This window comes from Triticum urartu, chromosome 7 (genome assembly GCF_003073215.2).
Source record: "Triticum urartu cultivar G1812 chromosome 7, Tu2.1, whole genome shotgun sequence".
Lineage (NCBI taxonomy): Eukaryota > Viridiplantae > Streptophyta > Magnoliopsida > Poales > Poaceae > Triticum > Triticum urartu.
In genome coordinates this window covers 436806881-436817705 of record NC_053028.1, presented here as the reverse complement: position 1 = coordinate 436817705, position 10825 = coordinate 436806881, and positions in this window count along the sequence as shown.

The window sequence follows — 10825 nt, the reverse complement described above, 5'->3', positions numbered from 1 at the left end:
GTGATACAAGTGGTATATGGATAGTAGATATAGGTTTTTGTAATCTGAAAATATAAAAACAGCAAGGTAGCAAGTGATAAAAGTGAGCACAAACGGTATTGCAATGCTAGGAAACAAGGCCTAGGGTTCATACTTTCACTAGTGCAAGTCCTCTCAACAATAATAACATAATTGGATCACATAACTATCCCTCAACATGCAACAAAGAGTCACTCCAAAGTCACTAATAGCGGAGAACAAACGAAGAGATTATGGTAGGGTATGAAACCACCTCAAAGTTATTCTTGTCACAAACAGCCCTAGAGTTCGTACTAGAATAACACCTTAAGACACAAATCAACCAAAACCCTAATGTCACCTAGATACTCCAATGTCACCTCAAGTATCCGTGGGTATGATTATACGATATGCATCACACAATCTCAGATTCATCTATTCAACCAACACAAAGGAGCTCAAAGAGTGCCCCAAAGTTCTACCAGAGAATCACGACAAAAACGTGTGCCAAACCCTATGCATAGGTTCATGGGCGGAACCCGCAAGTTGATCACCAAAACATACATCAAGTGAATCACGTGGTATCCCATTGTCACCACAGATACGGACGACAAGACATACATCAAGTGTTCTCAAATCTTTAAAGACTCAATCCGATAAGATTACTTCAAGGGGAAAACTCAATCCATTACAAGAGAGTAGAGGGGGAGGAGAAACATAAGATCCAACTATAATAGCAAAGCTCGCGATACATCAATATCGTGCCAAATCAAGAACACGGGCGAGAGAGATCAAACACATAGCTACTGGTACATACCCTCAGCCCCGAGGGAGAACTACTTCCTCCTCGTCATGGAGAGCACCGGGATGATGAAGATGGCCACTGGAGAGGGATTCCCCCCTCTGGCAGGGTGCCGGAACGGGTCTAGATTGGCTTTCGGTGGCTACGGAGGCTTCTGGCGGCGGAACTCCGATCTATTGTGCTCCTCGATAGTTTTAGGGTGCGTGGGTATATTTGGGTGAAAGAGATACATCAGGGGAGCCACGAGGGGCCCACGAGGGTGGAGGGCGCGCACCCCTGCCTCGTGGCTCCCTCGTTCCTTTCTTGATGTGCACTCCAAGTTTTTCCGATAGCTTTCCTTCCAAAAATAACTTCTCGAGTTGGTTTCATTCCATTTCGACTCCGTTTGATATTCCTTTTCTTCGAAACACTGAAATAGGCAAAAAACAACAATTCTGGGTTGGGCCTCCGGTTAATAGGTTAGTCCAAAAATGATATAAAAGTGTATAATAAAGCCCATAAACATCCAAAACAGTAGATAATATAGCATGGAGCAATAAAAAATTATAGATACGTTGGAGACGTATCAGCATCCCCAAGCTTAATTCCTGCTCGTCCTCGAGTAGGTAAATGATAAAAACAGAATTTTTGATGTGGAGTGCTACTTGGCATAATTTCAATGTAATTCTTCTTAATTGTAGCATGAATATTCAGATCCGAAAGATTCAAGACAAAATTTCATATTGACATAAAAATAATAATACTTCAAGCATACTAACTAAGCAATTATGTCCTCTCAAAATAACATGGCCAAAGAAAGTTCATCCCTACAAAATCATATAGTTTAGTCATGCTCCATTTTCATCACACAAGAATGCTCTCATCATGCACAACCCCGATGACAAGCCAAGCAATTGTTTCATACTTTAGTAATATCAAACCTATAAACTTTCACGCAATATATGAGCGCGAGCCATGGACATAGCACTATGGGTGGAATAGAATAATGATGGGGTTATGTGGAGAAGACAAAAAGGAGAAAGTCTCACATCAACGAGGCTAATCAATGGGCTATGGAGATGCCCACCGATTGATGTTAATGCAAGGAGTAGGGATTGCCATGCAACGGATGCACTTAGAGCTATAAATGTATGAAAGCTCAACAAAAGAAACTAGTGGCTGTGCATCCAACTTGCTTGCTCATGAAGACCTAGGGCACTTGAGGAGGCCCATTGTTGGAATATACAAACCAAGTTCTATAATGAAAAATTCCCACTAGTATATGAAAGTGACAAAACAAGAGACTCTCTAACATGAAGATTATGGTGCTACTTTGAAGCACAAGTGTGTCAAAGGATAGTAACATTGTCCCTTCTCTCTTTTTCTCTCATTTTTTTGGGCCTTCTCCCTTTTTTATGGCCTTTCTCTTTTATTTGGGCCTTTTCTTTTTTATGGCCTTTCTCTTTTTTTATTCCTCACTTGAGACAATGCTCTATGAATGATGGTTATCACACTTCTATTTATTTACAACTCAATGATTACAACTCGATACTTAGAACAAGATATGACTCTATATGAATGCCTCCGGCGGTGTACCGGGATAGCAATGATGCATGAGTGACATGTATGAAAGAATTATGAATGGTGGATTTGCCACAAATACGATGTCAACTACATGATCATGCAAAGCAAGATGACAATGATGATGCGTGTCATAATAAACGGAATGGTGGAAAGTTGCATGGCAATATATCTCGGAATGGCTATGGAAATGCCATAATAGGTAGGTATGGTGGCTGTTTTGAGGAAGATATAAGGAGGTTTATGTGTGAAAGAGCGTATCATATCACGGGGTTTGGATGCACCGGCGAAGTTTGCACGAACTCTCAATGTGAGAAAGGGCAATGCACGGTACCGAAGAGGCTAGCAATGATGGAAGGGTGAGAGTGCGTATAATCCATGGACACAACATTAGTCATAAAGAGCTCACATACTTATTGCAAAAATCTACAAGTCATCAAAAACCTCGGCACTACGCGCATGCTCCTAGGGGCATAGATTGGTAGGAAAAGACCATTGCTCGTCCCCGGCCGCCACTCATAAGGAAGACAATCAAATAACACCTCATGTTTCAAATTTGTTACATAATGTTTACCATACGTGCATGCTACGGGACTTGCAAACTTCAATACAAGCACTTCTCAAATTCACAACTACTCAACTAGCACGACTTTGATATTATTACCTCCATATCTCAAAACAATCATCAAGTATCAAACTTCTCTTATCTATACCTACTTTTAAAGGGAATAGATATTCTTGGTTCGGTTTAGTCCTTGTTGATTTTTGTCTTAGGTACTTGTACGTTGATGGGCTTCTATGGGCTAATTAAATGAGGAATTTGAGGTAAAAAGGTAGGATAATTAAACAGAAGGATTTGTAGGCTTCAATGGTGGAGCTACTAAATTAGAAAAAAGGAAGAATTTGATTCCCGACAAAAAATGGGTGAGGACGTCATGGTAATTAATAAAAGAATTATACTTAAATGGAATTAGTGAGATTATGCCCAGCAAAGAAAATATGAGCATGGCTAAATTGCATCATATTTTTTATGTTCATTTTGTAGAAGGATGTTGCGTTGCAGCATGTTCTTCGTAGTGAATCCAGTGCTATGGCACATTATGGTTGCACAAAATAACAAATTTTCCCGTTGTAACGCACCGGCATATGTGCTAGTAGTATTCAATGCACTTATATGAAAGTTTTTACTAATCTTGAATACCTAGCATATTAGGATTAAGCACATTACCATGCTGTTTAAGACTCTCAAAATAATCTAAGTGAATCATGAGAGTTCATCTATTTCTTCAAAATAAAACTACCACCATGCTCTAAAAGATATAAGTGAAGCACTAGAGCAAATGACAAACTACTCCGAAAGATATAAGTGAAGATCAATGAGTAGTCGAATAATTGTGCAACTATGTGAAGACTCTCTAACATTTAATAATTTCATATCTTGGTATTCTATTCAAACAGCAAGCAAATCAAAATAATATGACATTCTAAGAATGACAAACATCATGTGAAGAAGCAAAAACTTAGGATCAACCGAAACTAACCAATAGTTGTTGAAGAAGAAAGGTGGGATGCCAACCGGGGCATCCCCAAGCTTAGATGCTTGAGACTTCTTGAAATATTATCTTGGGATTCCTTGGGCATACAAAAGCTTGAGCTTTTGTGTCTCCTTAATTCCTCTCACATGACGGTCTCCCTAAATCTCAAAAGCTTCATCCACACAAAACTCAACAAGGACTCGTGAGATAAGTTAGTATAAACCATTGTAAAAACCTTATCATACTCTACTGTAGCAAATCACTAAAATTATTATTCAACATTTCATACTAAATGCCTCTGCATATTTAATATTCCTATCGTCAAATAGACTCATTAAAGAAGCAAACATATGCAAACAATGCAAACATAAACAGCAATCTGCCTAAACAGGACAGTATGTAAAGAGTGCAGCAAGATCCATACTTCCCTAACTCCAAAAATTATGAAAGAAAATTCCAACTGTAGTAAATTTATCAGAGCTTAATATGCAAAAGGTTTCAACATTTTATCACATTCTGACTTTACTAGGGAATTATTGCAACAGCGGTAAACTTTCTGTTTTCAAACAGCAACATGTGGACTTCTAAAATAGGCATAGTAAAGGCTATCAATGCCACTTTTATTGAAATAAAAGATGAAAAACATTGTTATAAATAACAGCAAGCAAATCTTATCAAAATAAATTGACGCTCCAAGAAAAACACATATCATGTGGTGAATAAAAATATATCTCCAAGTAAAGTTACCGATGAACAAAGACGAAAAAGGGGATTGTCGGGTGGTAGGTGCGACATATGCCAATAGGTGGCTTATCTTTGTGGGAACCAATAAGACATCGCCGGTGTCTGGAAGCGGGATGAGGCGGAGACATGCACGCCGGCGGATCTTATCCAGCTTCGGGGCTCTCTGAGGAGATAACACCCCTACTGCTGCTCTGCGGGGTCTCCGCATGCTCACTAGATGAATCGAGTAGCTACACAACGCTCCTTGAGCTGTTTTTGGGGGAGGAGGAGGAAGAAAGGGCACGGCTAGCCTGCTTCTTCTCCTTGTATGGTCTCTAGAACTAGCAGGGGGTCCAACCCTTTGCATGGGTGCCCCGGGGGGTTTATATAGGCCTACCCCCCGGGGGTACAATGGTAATCCGGCTGGGCGCGGGGCCCAGCCATCTGCGACTGCACTCGCCGGCTTCTGCGCCGACTGCTGGGGCCCGCCGGCTGGTGGGTCCTGCCGGCTGCCAACTCCTTGGTCACTGTGGCTTCATCTTGCTGACGTGAGCTTCGTCGTGGTAAGCGTGGCTACAGTACCGCCGCCTGCCGGGTGATCGCTGTAGCCTTACCACGTCTTGTCTCCTTAATGGGGCGTCCTCTTCGAGGGAAGCGGCGGGCCGGCTGACGGAGCCGGCTCCGTCTTGGGCCGGCTGGTTGGAAGCGCGGCCGCCTTTGGCCGTCTCTCTGCTCTAAGGGGCCCACCGCCTGTGGGCCACGCTGGCGACCCGTCGTGGGTGACGCCAGGGTCAACATGGCAACAGTGCTGCGCCGGACGGGTCATGCCTACCTCGTACGGCACACTGTGCCAGGCGTGCTCCGGGATTCGGGGGTGGCAGGCTCTTCTGTAGCCATGCCCCGTTGCACCGCCGTTAGGTGGGTGCAAACTTTGTGGGTACGGTCTTGACTACTTTATGGGGAGCCGGCTTGAAGGAGTCGGCTTTCTCGTAGCCGGCTTCTTGGAGTCGGCCCTCTCATGAAGGTTGAAGTCGGACCGCCTTCCCAAAGCCGGCCTAGATCGCTGCCGGCGGGGGGAAGGTGGCCCCGTGTCTTGGATTCTTGAGAGCCGGGCGGGCTCGTAACTTTTGCAGAAGAGCCAGGGGAAGCCGGCTAGGCTACCCATGGCCATTTACTCTGACAGTAGTCCCCGAAGCTGATCGAGCTCCGAGGTGAACAAGGGGACGAGAAGCTTGGTCAGCTTCCTATCCCGGAGAGCCAGCTTCGCGGGCGTACGCCGACTTCTGATAACCCGCGTAAGCGGGAGGAGAGGGGGCCTGCAAGCTGACCACGGGCCCTCTCGCGGCCACGTGGCGGCAGGATTCTGCGAGCGCACGCGCCCGATGGGACGCCGCCGCAGGCCCGGGCCCGCCACTCACGAGCCTCGGTCCGGGCGCGGATCTCCCGTGGCCCACAGGGCCGCTCGCCTTCTCAAGGCAGTTTCGCTTCGCCATTAAGGATCGGTAATCGTGGGGCGTGGGAAGTGGGCCCGATCGACCCCCACGCTTCCCCACGCCCCGCCTCCTCGACTCCGTCATGTGAGCCTATAAGTAGGGGGAGGAGAGGGAGCGACAGAGGTTCGCGCGCTCCCTCCCACTCCGTCCCTCCTAGCCCTCGTCGCCTTACTCTCGCTGCCGCCGCAGCCTCCTCCTCAACGCCGTCGCGTCTCCACACCACCTCGTCGCCATGGCACTGTCAAGTTCCTGGGACGGCTCCAACGTCCACGAGGATCACGTGGAGTTCCTTGCCAGACCCGGCGCCTGCCCGGCGCCGACCGCGTTCAGGTCCGTCTAGCGCCCGAGAGGGAGATCTCGCCGGCGCCGGAGGAGGGCGAGCGGGTCGTCTTCCGCTCGCACTGCCTGCGCGGCTTCGGCCTCCCGGCGAGCGGGTTTCTTCGTTCCTTCCTCGACTTCTACAACCTCCAGCCGCATCACCTCACGCCCAATGCGGTGATGCTGTTGTCGGCCTTCGTCTCCCTCTGCGAAGGCTTCTTGGGGCTGCTCCCCACGCTGGAGCTCTGGGGAGAATTCTTCCAGAGCAAGCTCGGCACGGTCGTCGCCGTCATGCCCGCCCCCTGCGGAGCCTTCATCGCCATGAGGAGGGCGAGCGAGAACAATCCGTTCCCGCCCATCCCCCTGATCCAGTCGGTGAAGGTCTGGCAGAGATCTTACTTCTATGTGAAGAACGTCGCCGAGCAAGAAGACTACATCAACTTGCCGGCTTACGTAGCCGGCCCGCCGGCTGGGAGGCAGCCCTCGTGGAGCTTCTGATCCCGGTCGTTGTCTCCGGCCGGGAACGCCGCCATCTCCCGGCTTCGGGTGCTCATTCAGTCAGAAGGCCTGCGCGGGGCCGACTTGGTGGCCGCCTTCGTGGAGCGCCGGATCCTTCCTCTCCAGAGCCGGCCCCACATGATGTGTCAGATGAGCGGCCGGTTCGACCCAAGCCGGCTCAGCACATGGGAGATGCCCCACGCGGAGGTGGCGCTTATGGTCAACTACATCGCCAATTGCAAGCTCAGCGGGGACTGGCAGTACGGCAAGGCGCCATACTCTCGCGCGAATCCTCCACCCGTGGTAAGCTTCTCTCTTTATCCTCCTTTTTGTCGTCAGCCGGCTTCGCGACGGCCGGCTTCTGACCTTCCGGCTCTCTGTGCAGAACCCTCTTCTCCCGCCGCCGGCCGGGGCAGCAGGGATCGAGCGCCAGTACGTCCCCGACCGCACGGTGGATGATGTTGACGACCCGGACTTGGGGGCGGCCGCCATGGAAGACGCCGTCATGGGGGACAGCGCCGAGCCCGGAGGCTCGAAGTTCACCGCGAGCTTCGAGGACTGGCCGGACGACTTTGAAGCCGAAGTCGTTCCGCGCCGCCAGCCGGCGGCCGACCAACAAGGCGCCGGCTCGTCCGTCGCGCCGGCTGCCGGCGGCGCGCAGAAACGTCGGGCCGCTCTAGGCCTCTTCGGCAGTCGGCCGAAGAAGTCCAAACCCTCCGCCGCGGCGACGAAGCGAGAAGAGGCGGCCGCAAAGGCGGCCCGCTTCCGCAAAGCCGTGAAACAGCCCCAGGCGGTCTCGGCGTAAGTTTTTAACCGCTTGCCGTAGTCCCGTCGTTGTTCTTTTTTCTTCAAATGCACCCTTAGCTTTCTTCGTTTGCTGGTCAGGGCGCCGCTTTCTCTCGAGCGGGGCCCAGGCGGCTCCGTCGTGGGGCCGGCTGTAGGTTCTTCGAGCTCCCGCCGCGTGGACCCCCGCGCCGATCTTAGGGAGGCTACAGAGCGGAACGCCCGCGAAGCGCGGGAGGAGCGCGAGGCGGCGGAGAAGGCGGCCGCCCAGGCGGCAAAGGGGCAAGCTGAAGCCGTAGCCAAGGCCCAGAAGGAGGCGGCTCCTGCAGAGATGGAGGCGGAAAGCTCGCGCAGCCAGCCTCCGCTGCTCGCCGTTCCCCTCCGAGCCATGGCCCCAACACCCCGTTGCCCATGGCGGAGGAGATCATCCAAGACCCGCCGCTGTTGGAGAGGGAGGAGGAGCCCGTGGTCTTGGCCGGGAGAACGCCGCCTGCGGCGCCAACCGGGGCGGGCCAAGGCAGTCGATCGCCAGCGGCGCCGGAGGAGCCGGCCGGAGGTGAGCCAGGGAGCCGGGCCGGCCTCAAGGTGCAGCTGGCGACGGGCCGGCGTGCTGAAGGAGGCGCCGCTCCGCCGGAGTCGCGCCGAGCCGCGGGCGCAGGCCAGCCGGCAGGAGATCTGGAGGTGGCCAGCTCCGCCGTGTCCGAGTGGACTCCCATCGGGGGGACCGACGAGCTAGAAGCAGCGGCTCAAGGGGTCCGGGGCCGGCTATGAGCTCAAGCCGCCCTGCTGCAGTAGCTCAACCAAGAGTTCTTGTCGACACGAACCTCTGTCCGGGTAAGTCCTTCGCTCTTGGCTGCTTTGATTTCCCACTGGGTGTAGTCCCCGAGATTCGGGCCGACTGCCGCGCAGTCGGGTCGGATCTTTCTCGACGGCCACCTTACTTTGCTTTCTTTCTAAACTTTCAGGAATACCACAACCTTCGTGTTGCCGCCTTCGACTCCCAGGCTCGAGAGCTGAGCCGGCGGACCAACGACCTGGCCGACAGCCGAAGTAAGTACTTGGTTTGTTTGTCTCCTGTGGGGGCGCGCCAGCGCACCCACTGGGTGTAGTCCCCGAGATTCGGGCCGACTGCCGCGCAGTCGGGTCGAATCTTTCTTGACGACTCCTTTCTTATTGATTTTTCTTCTTCTTTGTCTTCAGGGGCCAACGCCGACTTGAGGAAGGAGCTTGGCGAAGCAAAGGCCGCCCTTTTCGCCAAAGAGGCCGAGTGCACTGCCTTGGCCCAGGAGCGGGATCGCCTGGCCAAGAAGCTGGCCGACCAAGAGGAGAGCCACAAAACGGCCCTTCAGGCGGCGAAGGAGAGCGAAGCCGCCGTGCTAGCGGAGTATGAGATAGCGGCGGCGACCTGGTCCAAGACTCGGCGAGGCCTGGAGGAAGGCTACGGCCGGATTGAAGACTTGATCGATGGTAAGCTGCTTTCTACGGCCTTCCCCCGTCCCTTGCCGTCTGGGTTTTTTGACTTATCTTGGACTACTGCTTGTTGTTTCTTGCAGATTACTTCCCGGGCTACTCCGTCTTCGCTGCCCAAACCATCGAGGCTCATCGCGAAGCGCGCCGTCAAGCGGGGGCCGACATTGCGCCGGATGCAAACCGGACCCTTGAGGAGCAGCTTCTGGCTGTCCAGGCGCGGCTGCAGCCGGCCCATCGGATGCTCTGCCGGCTCCAACGTGCCGGGGCGCAAGTGCTGGCCGCCCTCTGGCCTGGCGAGACGATCCCCCGCACCCCGAGCCGAACTGCCGACTGGCTGGAAGTCGCAGTCGGACGCTTCGAGGCTTGGAAGGCGTCAGCGGCCCGCCTCGGAGCCGGGCGGGCGTTGGAATTCGTACGGGCTTGGTACCCAGGACTGAGCCTGGACCAGCTGCGTACTTGGCGGATGGAGGCCGACGCGGAGCTGGAGGAGGTGAGGCCGGCTATCGCCCAGCGAGCTTCAACGATCGCCGAGTGCACCGACATCAGCGTTTTCGCACCCGAAATCGATGATGACGGTGTCGCGCAGCCGGAGGAGTGGTTCGGGCTGAACCCGGCGGTGGGCGAGGACTCGGCGGAGGAGATCGCCTCCAGCGACGAGGGCGAAGACGACGAAGACGACGACGGCGGAGACGTCGAGCCGGCTGGTGGAACAACCAGCCGACCTCAGGCCGACCGTGCATCCAGCAACGAGGCGCGTGGAAGCGCGCCCTCTGCGGGAGGCGGCGACCAAGCCGAAGTTCGTCAGCCGGCCGCTCCTTCAGCCGGCGCGACCGTCTCCGCCAACCAGTCGGCCGCTCCGCCAGCCTGACCTGCCGTCTTTATCTTTCCTGCTTTGTTGTCTTTGAACAATCTTTTGTTAAGTTTCGCAGTTCCACCCACTGGGGGTGTATCCAAACTATGTTGAATGCTGGCCTCTTGGAGGTCTTTTTATGTAAATATTATCATGTGCATGTTTGGTTTCCATTCACGTATGCTTATTTGTCCTTAGGCTTTTCCTTTGCCGCCTTCCCTCTTTGGGGAGGCAAGTACTTGAGCTTTCTTGGATTTAAAGTAAAGTGAATGGAAACCGGCCGGCCGGCTGCTCTGGTAGCCGGTCGATGGTGTGGGAGAAACCGGCTTTGTTATATTAATCCGTTAGTCCCTAGCCGTTTTTCGTGTGGGCGGTCGTTCCTACCTTTGACCCTTGCCAGTCGGACAGCCGGTTCTTCGAACTGCGACTTTGGCAAGGGAAGGCTTGAGAGCCGGCACACTACTTGTCTGACTGCGGGTAGGACTTCTAATATAACTTCAGTCGGCCAGTCCCCGAGCCGACTAGTCGGACTCGGTGCCGGACAGAATAAGTAAATGATGCGACAAGCATGATATTTTCATTCATAAATAAGGGATGGCAGTCCCCGAGCCCTCCTCGGGGAGCCTATTGTCTTGTACTTAATACAAAAGTTAGCGTGATACATACTGCCTTTCAACTGTAAAATCTTCGAAGGAGGTTGGCGTTCCATGGCCGTTCCGACTCCTTGCCGGAGTCGTCTCTTTTGCGTGCCTTCGGCTTCTGTGCGTCGATCAGGTAGTAGGAGTCATTGCCTAGA